Genomic DNA, 6,614 nt, shown 5'->3' on the forward strand with positions numbered 1-6,614 from the left:
GTCACTTTTTCAAATGACTAAATAAGGTAAATTCCAGTTAGGTCTACACAATAACAGCAGGTTCTTTCATTTCCCAGAATTCTTGATTCATTTCCTTTACTCTGAATCATCACATCCCTTCATTTCAATGTGTCAGCAGTAGGCTACACGGCAGCCATTGAGTGAAAACAACTGTTTTAGTCATCTTAGGTCTATACAGAAATATCTTTCCTTATCTTTATTTGTCTCACATTAACACTAGAAAGGCCAAGGGGGTCACTTTGACTGTTTTCACATTTATATGTCATGTAACTTTGTTGAATTAAAGATTACTGTGCTGACAGTTCCTGACTTTTTTGAAAGTTGTGTGTTTATATATTTAAAATGCCATTCATACAAATTGCACAAAAGGCAACAATTATATGATTATTTTTACCTAGTTCAGCCCCAGGCAGCCATAATGACTCTTAAGATTAGATTGATACATTTTTATGCTGGGGAAACACCTCTTCGTAGCTTGGCAACTATCATTGTAGTGTACTAAGCAATTTGAAAGGTTTTGGGTTGAAAATGAGAAAAATAAACAACTCTATTTTGTCAATTATGGCAAAGAGAAAAACAAAGAGAGAAATGACTGCTGAGGAAGCTGACAGTTGTTCCAGGAATTGGACAGCGCAGATCAGCGATCTATCTGAATAAGAAGCGGATAAAAGTTTCATATAAATATATGTATATTTTCATGAATATATAGTATATCCTTAAACAATAAATGCATTATTCTCTATATTGGGTATTTATCATAACAGATAATACAATTTGGTATCTAGCATTCAGAATGACCTCTCGTGGCCTTTCTAGAAAAAAATGCAATTCTGGCCCATACTGGTCATTTCAGAGGTAAAAGGAAATAGTGCCAAACCCCTGAGAAAATGTGATAAAGCAAGACGCACTTGTTATTTCATTTATGAAAGTAAAATTGTGGGTTTTTTTAAGTTACAGTGAAACTTTTAAAGTTTGAAAAACTTGAAATGGGATTATTGCAGCAACAGCTTCAAAATAGACCTCGTGCTGTCATTATTTTTCTTCAGAGGTCAAGAAAAACATTCATTCTGACTCTGTCGTGATAAGTGATATTTTCCCTCACAATTTCAAGGCTGTCAGATTAAATCTAACGACCCCTCTTGAGACATTTAGACAGACACACACACACAGTTCATATTAGCACTCCTTATCTGCTGGCTGTTGTTGAGGTGTGATTGATGCTGCTGTTCTCCCACAGCAGAGACAGACTTTGACTCCGTGCCATGATTAACATTACACTCCATTCCCCCTTCCACCTCTCTACTGCCGCTATCTGTATCCAAATTTAGCACTTATGCTTAAAGGCTAAAAATAGACACAATCAAAGCAGCTCCCTGGTCACAGATACATCACCCAAAGTCTGTTTAAATTCCACGTCTGAGAAGTTTATTTTCACTGAATGGAGAGAATATTTTAAACCCCATTTATTTACATGTGCTCACTTTTATAGTCCTTGCTTATTCGTGTTCAAAGAGCCTCAAACACTTTCTATCTCTTCATTACAAACTTTTGTGTGAACTTTTGTAGGAGGTTATTTTCTTTTCCCTCCACTTCTTTCCTCCTAGTTTATTCCTACATTTTCACTCATTTGAACCTGTGCATCTCCTCCAGGGCTGTCTCAGAGGAATGCCCAGCTCAGCAATCCTCCCTTCAGTCCACTAATGAGATCAGCTCTCCCAGCTGCTCTGTCACAGACTCTGCGACTCCCCATTGAGAGAGCTGACGAGCTGGGGAGGATGAGAGGGTAAGAAAAATACACAAATTTGGTTGTAAATGATGTTGACCAGATTCCTGCTCACGTCATATGCAAGTACAGTATATATCAACTACATCGGCCTGTATGAAGGCAACTAAAGGTATGCAGTGTGGAAATGGAAATATTTAACGATATCTAGTGGTAAAATTATTGTTTGGAAGGCGCCCTTACTCACTCATCCAATTGGTGAGCTCCCTAAGCAACAGTGGCCTTCAAGGATGAGAAGCTGTTGTGATGCACGTTAAGTATGATCCTCCTTTTTTCAAGTTCACACCATCAAAAACTCTCAAAAGTAAAAGTGTTTTCTATATGGATCTTCTCTTCTTCTTCTTTGCTTTCTAACTGGTGTTTTTCAGATGGCCACTCACTAAATACAAAAACACATATGGCCCTTGTTGGTTGGCCGTTCTGTGCTTCTGTAAAAACATGGCGGTGCAAGATGGCACCCTCCTTTGAAGGGGCTCCTTATATTAAAGGTTCAATCTCAGTCAATAAAAATCAAACAATTCAGGTGATTATACATTCATTTAAACAAACTTATGAATATTATATCCAATTTATATCATGTCTGTAAAGCTAAATGTCACTAATTACTGCAAACTGCGCCTTTAAGTAAATGTTGTAAAGAAAATATACAGTGCCACTGTTTGAGAGTCTGTTCCATGGCTTCCATTTTTATTTTATATTTTGTTACTCACCATTATTATGAATCTTGTTGACAGTTAAAATGATTAAGAAACTGTATTAATTTAGCACTTTTGCTTGTCTTCTGACCACTCTTACCCCTTTTCCACCAACGTGAACTTGGTTCTAGTTCTGGGCTGGTGCACATACTAGTTCACAGCTGGTTCAACTTGCGAACCAACTTGGCAACAGTTTGTTTTTCCAGCCGCTCAAGCCCATGGAAGAGCCACATCATGACGTCACTTCTACGAGACCGCTTTTCCCAGCAGCGCTAGCACCGAATTTAGTCCTGGTCGATCCCTCCAGCTTGTTTTAGATCTCCTGTGAGGACCGAACTGCAAGAAGGCTGCCTGTTTCCTCGACCAACCACTGCTTAGCCTTGGAATCCATTTGCTTTTTCTTTGTTATTTTTTCACTGCAGGAAAATGGTGAAAACTTGCTTGGTTTGTCTTTTTGGTCACGGCAAGCCCGCCCCCTGCCCCTTGCCCCAGACATAAGCGGTTCACTGTTTTAGACCAGCAACGAGTTAGTGCTGAGTTGGAACCTGTTTTCCTGGCTGGGAGCCGGTTCTCTCACACTTAAAACACTAAAAATTGGTTATCAATTGAGCAACGGCTCTGAACAGGCCCTGAAACTGCCTTGTGGAAAAGGGGTATCTGAGCGCTTTTGCATTACATTTACACCACATTTATATAGTGATGTCAGAGGCTAAAGCCCCCATCAGAACTAATCTCATCCACACACTGCTGGTGAAGCCACCAGTTTGGGGTTAAGTGTCTTGCCCGAGGACACTTCGGCATATGGCTACAGCAGGACCTGTTATTGAACCCCCTGCCTTCCTGAGGGATGACTCTACCACTGAGCCACAGCAGCCCCTAAGAGTAAAAGTTTCTAACATTCACATAAAGTTACCACAGCTCTCTACGACCCTTGTAAAGTGTAATCCATCACATATAAACCTCTGAACTTTTTGAGTCCATGAAAAACAAAGTATTAAAATCAGCCAAACAGAAGTTGGAGCACATAAAGTAGCTCAGTGAGTGGTGACCTCTGTCTGCTGATTGGAGGCTCTCTGTGCTTTGTCTATGAGGCTTATGGCTCGTTAACTGTAGCTGCAGACTACATCTGGACTACTCTACCTTTCAGATGATCTGTGGCTGGTGTGAGAGACTGGCCAGGCTGCAGTTACAGTGATAAGACTGAGAATAAATGAGAGGCCTCACAAACCACGTGATGCATGACACAAAACAGATGTAAGAAGAACTGTAATGGGGTTGAGGAGAAGGGGTGAAGACTGTGAAGATGGATGGCATACACCTTGTAAATGCACACAAATTAATTCCTACTTTCCTCTTCTTTAACTATAAATCTTTAAAAGCAATTCTTCTTGACAGATTTATTCTCACTTTCTCAGCCTTACTCCTTCCTTAAATCACTTTCTTCTCTGTGAAACATTTCTAGGATCAGATGTGTAATTTAGTACCACTTTGAGCATCATGGTCCTGTGTGTCATTCAGAGACAGTTCTGGGAGCTTATCTAGTTCACTTTTCAAACAAACCTAAGTTCATTCAACCTCGGTGTGCTGTGCAAAACAGAGAGTATCTCTTCATCCTGGAGCTTTCTCATATAGTGTGTGGAGGACTTTTTGGAAATGTTCCTATTACTGTGTTTCAGCTCCTTTTACCCTTAAAGAGGAACATGATAGCTCCTATAATAAGACTGCCCCTTGGGTAGGAAATCATCCAGCTGAAACGAACAAATAGCTGAGATGAAAAAAACAAAATAAAAACCTTGTATACTCTAAAGTGCTCCAGCTTTCCACAAACTAGTCAAATTTGATGACTCCAATGGAACTGTTAACCAGAGTAATCAGTCAGTTTAGGTTCAATTCACCAAAAGACTTTGGTTTAGAAAGACTTTAAAAGCCTAACCTCTGACACCCTCTCACATCTAAAGACAATGCGTCTTTTGCGCCTTCTAAGTCTTGATAAACGAGCCATAAAGACACTGCTAATTCATAAAGCACATACAAAGGATTAAATGTGCCACAAACTGCTCTGGAGAGCAAAGTAGCGTCACTGTGCACCAGTGTTGTGTGCATACATTTAAATGAACCATTATTCATTCATTGAAGCAAAACAAGCAATTTCTATGCAAATGAGCCTCACTGCAAACACACATACACTTAATTCCCTCTCTGGTGCTCACTCCCTCGCACAGTTAGTTACATTTTTACCATCTGCTGAGAGCTGGTGGTAATTTTTCAGTGATCAGAACAACGATTCAGCCTCTTGATGACCTAATAATAACATCTCTGCATATAAAGTCTGTTAACAGTACTTTAGCTGTGTTTTTATGGATAATAATAAAGGGGTAAATCAGTCTGGGGCTTTTTGAGGCTCAGACCACATGCATACAAAAGTGTCGTTATGTACAACAAAGTTCCCCTCTCCATCCAGCTCCTCATATATGTAGATAGAATCAAACGCCATCAGGATGAGAGCGCACAGTGCAGCTCTGTGCAGCACATAGAGATATGGCAGCTCATCTCAGGCAAAATTTTGACATTTTTTGAGGAATTGTGTGCTTCAATATCATAAGTGTTTTGCTTTGTGAATTAGACCTTGAGACTAAGAAGACAGCGGGTGCAAACAACATGCATTTCTTGTTGCAAAAAGCAGCTGCAGTCCAGTCTTAGTGAATTCCCCTAGAGTTTTTAGTTACAGACTATTGATTTCGCAAAGACGGGGGATCTTGCAGGGTCACTAAGTGTATTTGTATAACTAGATTCATAGCCCCATTTCCAGAGGGGGTCATACCAAATCTAGAGGAAACCCATACAGCAGTAGGAGATAATTCAATCAAACCACATATCATAAACACAGAAAGTAAGAAACAGGATTCACCAAAATAGAATAATTATTATCCTCAGGATCATGAATGTCCTGATAAAATGTGTAATCCATTCAAAGGATTGTGTTTAAAATAAATCCAGTTCAGCTACAATAGAGAACCGGCTGATCACCTGACTGTCCGGCTCACAGTACCATCCCTGGGGTCATCATGATAGCTTGGTCAGTGTTAATAAGTCTTAGGAACAAGAAAGAAGAAAGTCTGCCTCTTTAGAAAGATTGCCCATGTTGGTATTATTTCATGTCTCTCAGGGTCTACATGGCTTGACCATCCTCTGGTCCCAAACCAGTGTTAACATTCATGTTAAAGACACCCAAGGGTCCAATCCAGCAGGAGCTCTATACATCTGACCATCTCCTAGTGTGGCAGACTGTTTCTTTAAGTTGATGCGCTGCTAAATCTTATCCTCTCCTGCTGATGCTGCAGGGGGAAAGTTGCTGATGAGTTTCTTCTGTTTTCCTTTCTCACAGTTCGCTTTAATTCACAGGAATCTCTGGCGTTTTCGTCGGTTTATGTGGTTGCACTGTGAGGCTTTCTTCAAAGAATGCAACTGGACAGCATTTCTTTCCTTTCCTGTGGTTTTGGATTAATTGCTTCTTCCTTAAAGGGCCAACTTGCATAGTGGGGATGTACTTGGATTGACCCTGTCAGCTGTGTGGCGTTGGTTGGCTGGTCTACTGGACTCTTGACCAAAGCCACCAAAGCCCTTGGGAAGATTAACATTCCAGTGAGGAGGGGAGGGGGGGTAATGTTTCTTGCCATCACAAATAGTGAGGATTAAGCCATACATAACAAAACAAACAGGGATGTCTGTTGTAGCAACGCACATTATGTGTTGATAAGGACACCTACCTTTCTGTAGTGAATAAATCTAAACTTTTTATTATTCTATTAACTTAAAATGTTCTGCCTTTCTGTTGTTTCGTTGCACCCCGTTCCTTTTCTTTCTACTCCCACTGCTTCCTCAGCCTTTATCTGGACTTTGTGTGTGTGTGTTCGGCCGGCGCATGTTTCTGATGCTTTGCGGCTGCCATGTTGACATTCTGCGAGGCTTGGCCTGCATTTCACATTTGTGCAGGTCAGGGTGTTTTGTTTGCTTTAACTATTATGGGAGACCCCCAGTTGTTATTTCGCACTTTGGAGGAACCTTTAAAATGCCTCTACTGGTGTGGTATGCTCTGCTGCACAGAAAAGACTTCA

The sequence above is a fragment of the Notolabrus celidotus genome, chromosome 13 (assembly GCF_009762535.1).
Source record: "Notolabrus celidotus isolate fNotCel1 chromosome 13, fNotCel1.pri, whole genome shotgun sequence".
Lineage (NCBI taxonomy): Eukaryota > Metazoa > Chordata > Actinopteri > Labriformes > Labridae > Notolabrus > Notolabrus celidotus.